This window comes from Sturnira hondurensis, unplaced genomic scaffold (genome assembly GCF_014824575.4).
Source record: "Sturnira hondurensis isolate 20B ecotype Veracruz unplaced genomic scaffold, ASM1482457v3 Scaffold0004271, whole genome shotgun sequence".
Lineage (NCBI taxonomy): Eukaryota > Metazoa > Chordata > Mammalia > Chiroptera > Phyllostomidae > Sturnira > Sturnira hondurensis.
Window position 1 is genome coordinate 4,494,105 of NW_028076902.1, and position 15,362 is coordinate 4,509,466.

The window sequence follows — 15,362 nt, forward strand, 5'->3', positions numbered from 1 at the left end:
ACCATGATTGAATTACTAAATAATTTTTAAAAAATACACTTAGAATTAAAGTTTCATGTTTTATCAAGAGGCTGATAAATCTAGTGTGGCTAGGCAGGTAGGAAAGAAAAAACTTCACGTATCACAGGATGGGAATGGATTGGTTAACACTCCCCTCTTCAGTTTAAATCACACTATTGAATTAAAAGTTGCCCTTAATCTTAATAAATTCCTGATGAGAAGATTCCCCTGTCTCTCTGCCATCCCCTTTGAATATTTAACAACTCTCTAAGGAACTTATCATAACATCTCTTGCTTCAGTTAGTTAATTCTCCATTTACTCTTACAAATAGAAAATGATGTTCAATCTCTTATGCAATGTTCTCCCAGTGATTCTCGTTAGGGGAGAGAATGATGCAGGACGAGGACTTTCTATCTCCTGTCCCATTCCCACCCTTTGATGCACATTAGCAGTGTTTCTCAGCATGTGCTCAACAAATCAGCAGATCAGTGTCTCTTGGAAATGTGTTAGACATGCACATTTTGGACCCCGCTACAGACCTACTAAATCAGAAACTCTAGGGGTAGGGCCTAGTAATTTGTATTTTAACTGGCCCTCCAGGCGACTCTGATGCATGCTAAGACTGAGAACCCTCGCTATGGAGAAAGCTGAGGAGAGGCAGTCACAAAAGGGAGAGGACCCGTCAAACCACCTTAAGAGAGCAAAGTGCCTCCTTCCTCCATTACAATGCAGAAGCATCTTGAGACAACCACAAAATGCAGCCCTGCTAAGCCCCCAGGCCTGTGTATGATCCCCCAGTTCTTTTTCTGCGTTACTAACTGAAACTCTGTGAAACTTTGGGTTAGTTAAAACAGAAGAAAATAAATATGCATATACAGGATTGATTGCACTTATAATTAAAGTCAGCTTGTACTTTTGGTTGGTAGAAGACAAACTTTTGTAAAATCTGAACATTTGCTGATAGGTGGATGGAGAAGCATTTCTGAAATAGACCTATTAGCCACCCACAATTCATTGATCAGAAACTGCTCAGTGCCTCTTGGGTGGGGGTGGGGGAGACATTGCAAACTTACCAAAACTGATTGCCTGTAATTTCTGTGCTGTAGTTAACTTCTCAAAACTCTAAGTTCTGAGTTGTCCATTTTAAACTTTGCATTTATTCTTGGGACTTGGAAGGTCTTAAGAAGATTTAGATGGTCCCTGAATACCCTTCTCTCTTCCTTTGCAAACAGGTACCAGAGTTGTCAGATTTTATTTACTTTGAAAGAGCAAACCAGGCAAATGTTCAACTACTGTGATCAGAAGCCTCCGCTTCCTGTTAGCACTTCTGAGCCTCGAGATTCCTGAGAACTTGTGATCATAGGAGAATTTTGAGCTATTTTTTTCCGGTGCTTTGGCAAGGGTCCTGCTTCTTTTATTGGGTGTGTAGTACAGAAATGTATCCCTTTTAACGTCTGTGTTGATAAAGATTTAATAGCGATGGCTTAACCATCCTTTAAAAACTTTTGGCATGAGTGTGTTTAAGTGGAACTCTGGTAGCTTTTTGCAACCTGTAATAAACTCATTGGAATGAGTAGGAAATAGCTATCACATGTTTCTGGAGCCTTCCTTGGGCTCCTGGCCAGAAAAGCGCTGTTATTCAAGGGGTTAATGGTATCCAAACCTTATTTATGTTTGTGTGATTAGGGATGTGAGGATGTGCCTCTTGTACTCAATCCAGGTTTGTGAAAGATTAGTTGTTCTAAACAGAAATGGGAGAACAGCCCTGAAAAATTGGAGAAAGAATGCGTAGCATGAGCAACAGGGTTTTTTTTTTTTTCTCGTGTGTGGCTATGTAGAGGCAGAAAGGGATGAAATGCGGTTTAAAAATTAAATGCAGACTAACTGCTCTCCTTTTCTGAGAAATGCCAGAAAACATTTAATCCAGGAGATACTCCCGACCATAAACCTCATTCCACCCACCACCATTCAGTGGAAATATTCAGACTCTGTGAATAGACTGACATGGTTATTACTGATATATTTTTTTAGGGTTTAAAGCCCAATGGTGAACAGTGTGTGACTGTGTTGGAACTTATACTACACTCAACAAGACTTGTAGGGAAATAAAATATTATCCAAGGTAGAAAAACTGAATCTGATCATGAAAGTCTATAGTATTACTTCTCCAAAGGCTTTTACACAGTAAGATCACTCATTCATGTATTTGTTGCCCACTTACTTCATGTAGAGCTAAAAGGTTTAGCCCAAAGTTTTCATCATTTATATGTGTGTGCATGTATATATATGTGTATGTACATATATATGTACATTTATGTATCTATCTCTAAAAATTCCCCAAGTTTGATCTTACTTTCTTGGTTAATTGTATGTATTGATAGAAACAGATATATAGGGTTGGGTAAAAGTAGGTTTACAGGTGTAAATAAGTGAAACAGAGTTTATTGTATTATTTATTAATTAATTGTATTATTTTCCATATAAACAACTGTAAACTTACTCTTGCCCCACCCTGTATATTTCTTTGGCTCACTGAAGAAGACAAATTAAACATTTTCTTTGTGCCAAGTAGTTCATCTTATCCATAAGTAGCAAAATGTTTCCACTCAAGCTATGTTACACCCAAAACTTAAGAAAACAGCTATGTAGTGTAGTGGAATTCTTAAAGCTTCAAGGGTTATTTGAGAATACCCTTAGCTCACAGGTGAGCACACTGAAGCCCAGTAAGCTCCACACAAGTGGCTGTCCTGAGGCTGCAGGGAAGCGGGTGGACTAGCCCAGCACAGGGCCACACGCTTCCCTCCAGATAAATGCTCCACCTGCACCACTCTTCTGAGGGCACTGACTTGGTTCCAGGCTCTGGAGCTGGATTTAATGATTAAAACAATAAATAAAAGAAATTGAAAGTCCCTGTCCTTGAGTAGCTCGCTATTTATATTTGTCTTAGATCTTTCTTCCTCTAATGCTACAAACTGGAAGCATATGAAGTGTGAAAATTACCCAGAGGGTCTGTCAGAAAGATTATCTTCTGAAGGATTCATTAAACTTAGAAGTTGCAGTAGGAAGTGACTTCTGATCAAGATGGAGGCATAGGTAGACACACTGTGCCTCCTCGCACAACCAAAATTAAGGACAACAAAAATTTAGAAACAAAAAAGCACCCAGAACTGACAGAAAATTGAACTGTATGAAAGTTCAACAACCATTCGTCCAGACTGGTAAGAGGGGTGGAGTAGGCAGCCGGCAGAGAGGGGTCATGGCAGGGAAAAGTGGTGGCTGGTGGGCCTGGGTGTGCAGACCCCAGGCATGGGATGGCAATGAGCAGACCCAGTGAGGTGGCAAGGTGGCTGGCTGACCATGGTTATGCATTCTTGTACAGATAAACTAGGCAAAAAATGGGCAGCGAGATAGACCGCACAACCCAGGTCCCCAGCACCAGGAAATAAAGACTAAAAGCACTGATTGAAAACACTTTTGGGGGGTTGAGGTGCCAGGAGAGACTGCCAGCCACACAGGAGAGTTTGTTGGAGAGACCCACAGGGTTCTAGAATGTGCACAGACCCACCCACCTGGGAATCAGCACCAAAAGGGCCCAATTTGCTTGTGGGAAGCAGCAGAGGGGACTGAAACCTGAGAGAGAGAGAGGAACAAGTGCCCTTGTTCCCTCTCAGACCCCGCCCCCATATACAGCATCACAACCCAGTGACTTGGTTGCTCCGCCCTGGTGAACACCTACGGCTCTGACCCTCACAATGTAACAGGTGTGACCAGACCTAAAAAATAGCTCAAATGAAAGAACAGATCAAAGCCCCAGAGCTAATACTTTTAAGCGACCAAGAGATAGCCAACCTATTAGATGCATAGTTCAAAGCACTAGTGATCAGGATGCTCACAGAATTGGTTGAATTTGGTCACAAATTAGATGAAAAAATGAAGACAACACTAAGTGAAATGAAGGAAAATGCACAGGAAACCAATAGTGATGGGAAAGAAACTGGGACTCGAATCAATGGAGTGGATGAAAAGGAAGAAAGAAACAACCAAACAGAAAAGAAGGAAAAAACAAGAATTCAAAAAAATGAGGAGAGGCTTTGGAACCTCCAGGACATCTTTACACATTCCAACATCGGAATTATAGGGGTACCAGAAGGGAAGAGGAACAGCAACAAGTGGAAAACTTATTTGAACAAATAATAAAGAAGAACTTCCCCAACCTAGCAAAGGAAATAGACTTCCAGGAAGTCCAGGAAGCTCAGAGAGTCCCAAAGAAGTTGGACCCAAAGAGGAATACACCAAGGCACATCATAAATACATTACCCAAAATTAAGATGGAGAGAATTCGAGAAGCAGCAAGAGGTAAGGGGACAGTCACCTACAGTGGAGTTCCCATGAGACCGTCAGCTGATTTCTCAAAAGAGAACTTACAGGCAAGAAGGAGCTGGAAAGAAGTATTCCAAGTTATGAAAGGCAAGGACCTACATCCAAGATTTCTCTATCCAGCAAAGCTTTCATTTAGAATGGAAGGGCCGATAAAGCACTTTTCAGATAAGGTCAAGTTAAAAGAGTTCATCGTCACCAAGCCTTTATTATATGAAATGTTAAAGGGGTTTATTTAACAAAAAGAAGATAAAAATATGAACGGTAAAAATGACAACCAAACTCACAGTTATTAACAACCACACCTAAAACAGAAGCAAACTAAGCAAACAACTAGAACAGGAACAGAACCACAGAAATGGAGATTACATAGAGGGTTAGCAACAGGGGAGTGGGAGAAGAAGAGAGGGGAAAAAGTTACAGAAAATAAGTAGCATAGATGGTAGGTAGAAAATAGACAGGGGGAGTGCAGAATAATTTGGGAAATGTAGAAGCTAAAGAACTTATGACACCTCCCCCAAACCAGTTCTTCAAGACATGCTAAAGGGACTGCTTTAAGAAAAGGAAGGAAAAGAGAAAGAGAGAGAGAGAGGAACACAGGTACAAAAATGACAATGAATAACTACCTATCAATAATGACCTTAAACGTAAGTGGATTAAATGCTCCAATCAAAAAACGTAGAATAAGCCCTGGCTGGTGTAGCTCAGTGGATTGAGCGCAGGCCTGTGAACCAGAGGATCACGGTTTGGCTCCCAGTCAGGGCACATGCCTGAGTTGCAGGCCGGTTCCCTGCAGGCCAACTCCCAGCAGGGGACCCACGAAAGGCAACCATACATTGATGTTTCTCTCCTTCTCCTTCCCCTCTAAAGATAAATAAATAAATAAAATCTTTTAAAAAAACAAAAAAAATGTAGAATAGCTGAATGGATAAGAAAACATGACCCACACATATGCTGCCTACAACAGACCCACCTCAGGACAAAAGACCTACACAGACTGAAAGTAAAGGGCTGGAAACAAATTTTACAAGCAAATGAACAAGAAAAAAAAAGCCAGGGTAGCAATACTCATATCAGACAAAATAGATTTCAAAAAAGGGGCCCTAAAGAGAGACCCAGAACATCACTTCATAATAATCAAGGGAAGAACCCACCAAGAAGACATTAACATTGTAAATATATATGCACCCAATGTAGGAGCACCCAAATACATAAGGAAAATCTTAGAGGTCTTCAAGAAAGATATTGACAGTAACACAATTATAGTAGGGGATTTTAATACCCCACTCTTAAAAATGGACAGATCTTCCAAACAAAATATCAACAAAGATACTGTGGCATTGAACAATGCCCTAGATGAAATGGACTTAACCTATATATATAATGCCCTTCATCCCAAAGAAGCTAAATACACATTCTTTTCAAACACACATGGAACATTTTCAAAGATAGACCACATGATAGGACACAAAACGAGCCTCAAAAAATTCAAGAAAATTGAAATCATACCAAGCATTTTCTCTGACCACAAGGGACTGAAACTGGAAACCAACCCCAAAGGAAAAAAACCCAACCACTCAAAATCATGGAGATTGAATGGCATGCTATCAAACAATGAATGGGTCAAGATTGAAATTAGGGAAGAAATCAAAAAGTTTTTGGAAACAAATGAAACTGAACTCACAACAACCCAAACCTTATGGGACACAGCTAAGGCAGTCCTGAGAGGGAAGTTCAGAGCAATACAGGCTTACCTAAAGAAGATAGAAACATTTCAAACAAACAACCTAACCCTACACCTGCAAGAACTCGAGGAACAACAACAAAGACAGCCCAGAGCAAGTAGAAGGAAGGAAATAACCAAGATCAGAGCAGAATTAAATGATATAGAGACTAAATGCAGAATTCTAAGGATCAATGAATCCAGGAGCTGGTTTTTTTAAAAGATAAACAAAATAGACAAGCCTTTAAGTAGACTCATCAAGAAAAGAAGAGAGAGGACCCAAATAAACACAATCAGAAATGAAAGAGGAAAGATTACAACTCTTCTCCTTTCCACAGAAATACAAAGGATTGTAAGAAATTACTATGAAGAACTGTATGCCAAGAAATTTGAAAACCTAGGTGAAATGGACAAATTTCTAGAAAAATATAATCTTCCAAAACTCATGAAGAAGAAGCAGAACGCCTGAACAGACCAATAACAACAGAAGAAATTGAAGCAGTAATCAAAAAACTCCCGACACACAACAGCCCTGGATCAGATGGTTTCACAGGAGAATACTACAAAACATTTAAGGAAGGGCTAACTTCTATCCTTCAGACTATTTGAAAAAATTCAGAATGATGGAAGACTCCCAAACACTTTTTATGAAGCCAACATCATCCTAATCCCAAAACCAGATAAAAACACAACAAAGAAAGAAAACTTCAGGCCAATATCACTGATGAACATAAACGCTAAAATTCTCAACAAAATATTGGCAAACTGCATCCAGCAATACATTAAAAAGATCATACACCATGACCAAGTGGGATTCATCCCAGGGATGCAAGAACGGTTCAGCATTCACAAATCAGTAAATGTAATACACCACATAAGCAAAAGCAATCACAAAAATCACATGATCATATCAATAGATTCAGAAAAAGCACTTGATAAGGTATGGCACTCATTTATGATAACACTCAGCAAAGTGGGAATAGAGGGAGCATTCCTCAATATAGTAAAGGTCATATATGAGACACCTACAGCTAACATCATACTCAATGGGCAAAAACTAAAAGCTTTTTCACTAAGATCAGGAACAAGACAAGGTTGTCCACTTTCACCACTTCTTTTCAATACAGTATTGGAAGTCCTAGCCACAGCAATCAGAGAATAAAAGGAAATAAAAGGCATCCAAATCGGAAAGGAGAAAACAAAACTGTCATTGTTTGCAGATGACATGATAGTATACATAGAAAATCCTATAGACTCCATTCAAAACCTGCTCGACCTAATAAATGGATTTGGCAAAACAGCGGGATACAAAGTTAATATTCTGAAATCAAAGGCATTTTTTGTATACCAACAATGAATCAGTGGAAGCAGAAATCAAGAAAAAAATCCCATTCAATATAGCAAAAAGAAAAATAAAACACCTGGGAATAAACCTAACCAAGGAGGTAAAAGATCTATATGCAGAAAACTACACAACACTGAAGAAAGAAATCAAGGAAGACACAAACAAATGGAAACATATACAGTGTTCTGGATCAGAAGAATTAACATCACCAAAATGTCCATACTACCCAAAGCAATTTACAGTTCAGTGCAATACCCATTAAAGTGCCAATGGCATATTTCACAGACATAGAACAAACACTTCAAAAATTTATATGGAACCATAAACGACCCCAAATATGAGCTGCAATTTTGAGAAAGAAGAACATAGTAGGAGGGGTCACAATACCTGATACCAAACTGTATTACAAGGCCACTGTAATCAAAACAGCCTGGTAGTGGCATGAAAACAGATACATGGACCAGCGGAACAAAACAGAGAGCCAAGAAATAAAGCCAAATCTCTATAGCAATTAATATTCGACAAAGGGGGCAGTAACTTAAAATGGAATAAAGATAGCCTCTTCAACAAATGGTGTTGAGAGACCTGGACAGCTACCTGCAAAGAAATAAAAACTTGAGCACCAACTTACACCATACACAAAAATTAAATATAAGCCATAACACCATTAAAGTCCTACAGGAGAACATAGGCAGTAAAATCTCAGATATTTCACCCAGAAACATTTTTACTGATATGTCTCCTAGAGCAAGGGACATAAAGGAAATAATAAACAAATGGGATCTCATCAAAACAAAAAGCTCCTGTGTGGCTAAAGAAAACAGTATTAAAATAAAAAGAGAACCAACCATATGGGAAAACATAATTGCCAATAATACCTCAGACAAGGGTTTAATCTCCAAAATATACAAAGAACTTACACAACTCTACTCTAAGAAGACAAGCAACCCATTTAAAAAATGGGTAAAGGACTTGAATAGACACTTCTCTATGCAGGACATACAGAGGATCCAGAGACACATGAAAAGATGCTCAATATCACTAGCTATCAGAGAAATGCAAATTAAAACCACAATGAGATACCACTTCACACTGGTCAGAATGGCCATCATAAACAAAGCAACAAACAGCAAGTGTTGAAGAGGTTTTGGAGAAAAGGGATCCCTAGTGCACTGTTGGTGGGATTGCGGACTGGTACAACCACTATGGAAAACAGTGTGGAGTATTCTCAGAAAACTAAAAATGAACATGCCTTTTGACCCGGCAATTCCACTACTAGGATTATATCCTAAGAACCCTGAAACACCAATCCAAAAGAACCTATGCACCCCAGTGTTCATAGCAGCACAATTTACAATAGCCAAGAGTTGGAAGCAACCTAGGTGCCCATCAGTAAATGAATGGATCCAAAAACTATGGTACATTTACCCAATGGAATTCAATGCAGCAGAAAGAAGGAAGGAGCTCCTACCCTTTGCAACATCATGGATGGAACTGGAAAGCATTATGCTAAGTGAAATAAGCCAGGTGGTGAAAGACAAATACCACATAATCTCACCTTTAATAGGAACCTAAACAACAAAACAATCAAACAAGCACAATATAACCAAAGACATTGAAATAGAGAACAGGCTGACAGTGTCCAGAGGGGAGGGAATTTCAGGGGAAAAGGGGAAGGGTTTACAGGAACAAGTATAAGAGACACATGGAGAAAAACTAGGGGGCATGGAAATGGGAGGGTTGGGGAGGGCTGGGTGGGTGGGCTGGGATGGGAGTAAAAGATAGAAAAGTGTACTTGAACAACAATTAAAATAAAAAATTAAAATAAAATAAAACTTAGTAGTTGCACTCATTATATTTTACTGAAAGTGTTTATAAGTTATGAAAATATATGTATTCTTGAGTGAAAGGAAATCTCAAAATATATGTCAGATGTGGCTGTATCCTTAACTCTCCGCTATGGAGGCCAACACTGATTCTTGGGGTCAGGGGTTTTGAAATGAGAGGTTTTTCCTATGTGTTCCTGAGGGGATGGCAACGTACAACATATACTGGGACTAGAATTTTAACCCATGCTGCACTGTAGTCCCCTTTATTTTATCTTTCCCCCCGATTGGTAAACACCATGTCCAGAGCCTGAAAAGTGCTCTGTCGACTTCAGTGCAGCTCACACTTGCTAACTAAAGAGTCACGTTTAGCAACTCACAGGCTCATCCTAAACGGGGCCAAAGGTCAATGTGTAAGCATGACTGCTATCTCCTCGAGAAGGCACCCACCTCCCACTGTGTCACAGACTCTTGACACCTTCCAAGACCACCATCCTCAGTTACTGTAGCAATGACTCCTGAGTAAGCAGACCTACCCCCATGTCCACCCCACTTGCTCTTGTCCCTAGAAATCCAGGACATGCCCTCCCGGTGCTCAGATGCTCAGCATTCCCACCTCCTACAGGGACATGAACTGGGGGTCCTGAGGGTTGATTCACAGGGTCCAAGATAAGGGCATTTGCCAGGTTGTGGAGGGGAAATGTTGGCTTGAGGGACAAAATGACAGGAGGAAGAAATCAATGGTTGAAGAGGAAATGGGGAAAGAGTATTTGGGAGGAAGGTCTGATTTGTAGGAATAACTGTTGGCTTGGTAACTCGTTGCCATGGGGATGGGCCCCCTGTCAGGGCAAATGTATATCCCCTTGAGAGAAGCTTTTTCAGCTGGCGTTGCTGACCCACTGTCTAACTGAAACAACTTGATTAAGAAGACTTTGTTTATAAAGCACTCTGTGTTCTGAAATAGGGTCTTAGTTCAGGGTACTATTCTTTTCTGCTATTTCATTTGACTGTAACAGGAGGAGTTTTGCACATGCAACACAGGGTATAATTTGACCTAATTGATTCCAGGCCTCATCATTGTCTCACTAACATCGTTCCCCCCCACCCCTTTATTAAATTCACATGGGTTCTCTTTTCCCTCAGTGAAACTTTTCCACTGAAACTCTTGCAGAGGTGAGACCCTTTCTACAGATAACTTCTGTAATGGAAGCACCTAATTTTCTCTTTGGGCAGTAAAATCCCCTAGTAATGAAAATATTTATGTTTTTGTTTTAACATCGGGATTCTGAACTAAATTAAAAATGTATACATGAAAATGACTGCTCTGCAAATGGTTATAAGAACTGGGCAGTGCCTCTGATCTGAGCTTTGTGTCAACACAGGCAGGTGTTCAAATGGAGCAAACACGGTGGGGGTAGCGAACCAAGGACTGCGGTTCCAAATTCAACATTGATTTAGTTGTTCTGGGTTAAGGTTGAGTTAGAGCACGTCCTGGTACATTTCATATACTTTGATAGAGATGTGTTATAATTGGATTGAGAATCTGGAAGGATTTTAGGGAAAGAAAATAAGTGAATCTGTTTGCTTGTTCTCAGGACTGATAGTGAATTCATTCCAGATAGCAAGTATCCATTTTAAACTTCCAATCTAAGAAAAAGTTTCCTTTTATTTCCCTAAAGAACTCTATTCATTCCCGTTCCTATGGACAATGGCCTGGACCTCAGATGCATTTTAAAATTCAGTAGTGTTTAGGCAACGGAGAAATTTACAAAATAAGCCATTACAAACTAGAAGAAAATATAGGTGATTATTCAACTGGTATCTAGATAGAGAAATGCATTATAGCTATAAAGTAACAGAAAATTGTATGTGTGTGTGTGCATATATATCTTCCTTACACATATATGCAAGAAAGTACATACCTATACATGACATACAAATGTTAAACCCACTTATGTCAAAATATAAACAAAATTAAGCAAACAAAATATAAACAAAAAGCAAGTAAATATATTCATGATGTTAACCCTGTTGGTATAACTGTTGCATATATGACAGACAACAAATATGATGGAAAGTGATTCTTATTGTACAATGAGCCCATCTACATCATGAAGAAAATAAAATTTAAAATATGCAAAAGATGGGAAAACATTGAGAAAGAAATATAAATGTCTGTGGTGTATTTTCAACAACTCATCTTTCACAATAGAACGCCACGTCCCATCTGTGACGCCCCTCATGAGGCCTCCCTCTCAGGTCTGGGCTTCTTCTGAGCAACTGCTGTCAGTGAGTGGTGTAACTGGCCATGTGTCTTTGCTTTTAGTGGTTGCTGGAAAGATCAGAAATCACCCTTAGCATGGCCAGAAAATGTTAATGCTATGCAGTTTATATATCCCTGGGTTTGTTTGCTGTAACCAAGTTTCTCACTTTCATCCTGATTTGATCTTGTAAACTACCTCAAATGCATTTTGGAATGACATGGGCTTTAACTAAACTGTTACATAAAAATATATTCTAGGATGCCTACAGATATTTTATTGCGTCTTTCTGTGATTTATCTTTGGAATTTCCTTGATTCTGAACACGTGTGTTATGAACAGTGGTTGTATAACAGCTGGCTAGACAATGATTCTTCACTGCTGCTGCCCCTCTGTTGCGTCCTTTTTTCTCCTCCACCCAGGTTCAGAATGAAAACCCACCTGTTTTTGTTTGGTGGCACCACCTGGTGGCCAGTTTGAGGGACTCCAGCTATTTTGATTCTTCCTCACAAGCAACCTCTTCTAGGTGCCAGGACCAGGACACTAATTCAGTCCTCCCACTTTCTGAGCTTAGTATTATCGTCTCCATTTACAATGAGAAGACATAAGTCACTTGCCCAAGATCACAAACTGATGACTGGACAAAGCTAAGATTTGAATCCAAGTCAGTCGGTATATTAATTTTCTACTGCTATGTACCAAATTATCACAAAACTAAGGGCTTTAAACAATGTCCATTTGTAAGCTCATTGTATTATAGATTAGAAGCGTGAGGGGTTTGGCTGGGCACTCTGCTCAGGGTCCCATGAGGTTGAAATCAAGATAGCAGAAGCCAAACTGGCCTCTTATCTGAAAGCTCTGGAGAAAAAAAAAAACTCCTTGAAGCTCATTTAGGGTTTTGCAAGAATTCAGTTCCTTGTGGTTGTAGGACTGATGTTCCCATTTTTTGCTGGCTGTTAGCCAGGGCTTCCCTCAGATTTTAGAACCCATCCATACTCCTCAACAGGTGGTTCTCCTCCATCTTCAGAGCAGCAATGGCACCTCCCACCTGGAATCTTTTTGATTTCCTTTTCTGCCACCAGCCAGGGAAAACTCTGCTATTCGGGGGCTCCTGGAATTATATCAGGTCCACATGGATAATCTCCTCATTGATGAACTCAAAAGTCAACCCTTTAGTAACCTTAATTACACCTGCAGAACATCCTTTACCACCTAATATAACATGTTCAGGGCATGAAATCTCATCCTACTTATAGTCCTAGGGATCAGGGCACAACATCTTAGGGATCGTTTTAGGAATTTGCCTACCACAGCCAAATGTCAAAAACTCTTAACTTCTTTTCATCCTTAAGATGGTATATATTTTATTCCCCATTTCTGTCTTTCTATTGTTTACTAGCTACTGGTGTTCTTCAGTTTTATTTCAGGATTATTTTTATTCTTTCACACAAAACGTACACACATCCCCTAACCTTATCCTTTGTCACCATGTCTGAATTCTTTACTAGCCACCATGGGGAGTCTCTCTCTTTGCCTTTCTCTCCCTCTCACTGTACTTCACTTTTTCTTTGGGCCATGGGAGGAGATACGTAGTGGTTTGAAGCTCAGGAGACCCAGTCTGTCCCTGAAGGAAGAATGTGGCCTGATCACTTAGTGCCTTGGTTTCCTCAGCTGGCAACAAGCAAGCCTCTGGTAACCTGTTTGGGGTATATAATGAGCTTATCAAAAAATTTTAAATATTTAAATGATGTGATGCCAAGCTCCCAAGTCACCTGTTGTAAGATTGTTCTTAGGATTCTAAGGTACTGTCTCTCACGATAAGCCCAAGAACTCCTGGGATTTAATCAAGGGATCAGTCTTGGTTTTCTCTCGCCAAGCAATTAGAACCTTGACCCAAAATACTTCCTAGATGGAAGCTGTGCACTGCAGATCTCCACCAAGTCCTGTGGCACCAAAACACTGGTGAATGTGGAGACATTTTTGATTGTGTGGCAAGCCACCTGCATGCATGCAGAATAACAGAGTGTGTAAGGGCACTTACTTTGCAATAAAAATATCTGCACTGGCATCCTAGCTCTGACACTGATGAGCTTTAGGAATCGGGGCATGTTTCTCATCAGTAAATTTGGATAATATTGGACATTGTGAAAAAAAAAGAAGAATTAGTTGTCTGTAAAGAGCCTGTCACTGCTTGGCACATAATAAATGTTCAATAAATAATAGCTTTTTTTTTACTTTTGCTGCTAAGAATTAATGGTGGCAATAACAATAGTGTTGGTTAAAAATACATTATAATGAAAACACTTTAGAGGTTAAAATGGCCATAGAAGAATCATATAATTGAATCATAAATTAATACTTACTTTCCAAAAGTTGAGATTACACACTATAATAGGGTCTTTAAGAATGGTGGAAAAGGGCTTACTTCATTGCTGTTATAATTAACAATGAGCAAAGATGTGCTTAGTATTAACAGTTTCCTTTGTCTCTGCTTGCTGGACTTCCTAATACAAAAATAGAACAAGAGAAAATAGAATACAGTAGCATAGAAATAGTCATTCTGGCTGGAAACCAAGTACTTGGCAAGAGTATTTTGCTAATCATTTGTGTATTGATATGGCCTAAGCTGTGCTTGCTGGCAAAATGGTTACAGTGCGGCTTTGTGACTCCTCAGGGTGTGGTTGTGCTTGTATGTTAGAGCGTCCCCCACAGTGAGGATCTAAGGAAGCCCTGCCCTCTAGGCTGCAAAGCCAGCCGTTAGTAGGATAGAAAATTGCTAGGAAGGCTTGTGTGCATGTTTTCCTGACAAATTCTAAGAAAGGAAGAGGAATGAGTAGGAGAGGAGAGAAATAAGTTGAAGAGTTGGCAGAAGAGAATGGTGTTTACATTGATATAACACCTGGGTCCTTTCACCTTTAATCCTTTCTAAACAGTCCACAGCATAGATCTTCCCTCATATTAAAAGTAAGCAACTGATATCAACTGATAAGTGATAAAGCTGAGTTTCAACCCAGATCTGCCTGACCACAAAATCCATGTGTTTTCCCACTGGTATGACTTTGGATTCTAACCCAAAGTAAAATTCATAATTAGGAAAGTGTCACTACATGCAGCCATGGTAACTCTGGAGGGGGAGATGAGGTTAAAACAAAGTTTAAAGGAATCCATCCCAGTGGGCTGTCTCTCAGTTAAAGTCCCATCCATGATTATATTTTGTGTGCATGTTGACCCTTATTTTAGAATGATTAAACCTGGAGCACTAGGTCAACTTGATTAAATTGCATTATTATCACATCAGAGTATATAGTTCATTTGTTTTGGTGGTGGTTGTTTTTGGTTTCACATTTTTCTATTAGTGTCAAGTTTGACTACAGAGGTCATAGATTAAGTTAAAAATAGGGAAATCCACTATAACATTAAGGGAAAATACTAAAGAATGCTATATAAGCAAAAAGTTATTGTTCCAATATGTCTAATTCCAGTTATTAGCTGATTGGCCTTTTTATTACAGTAATGCTTCAATTAACAAAATCAGCGCCTTCAGTTAATCAGGATTGCCTGTTATTTTGAACTGTATTTGGAGAAGAAGCCAAACTCAGAAACAAGGCCCCCACAGCACCATCCCAATTTCAGTCTGGAGAAACCAACTTTTCACTGTGGAAAAGTAATGCCTTGCCTTTGAACTTTGTGAAGTGCTTTTATATGTGTTAATAACTTCGTTTAATTCTGTTTTTGTCAGGGGGGGGGTGGTGGTGGTGAGGGGGGATTTTGTGTGTGTGTGAGGGAGGTAGGTACACGCTGTGATCCTCAGGTCATCTTGTCGTTAAGG

At 39.6% G+C, this 15,362-nt stretch overlaps 1 protein-coding gene across 1 annotated transcript in view; it reads left to right on the plus strand.

Moving 5' to 3' along the window:
• BMP6 (bone morphogenetic protein 6) overlaps positions 1-15,362 on the plus strand; it is a 181,952-nt gene that overhangs the window by 103,338 nt on the left and 63,252 nt on the right. The window lies entirely within an intron of this gene.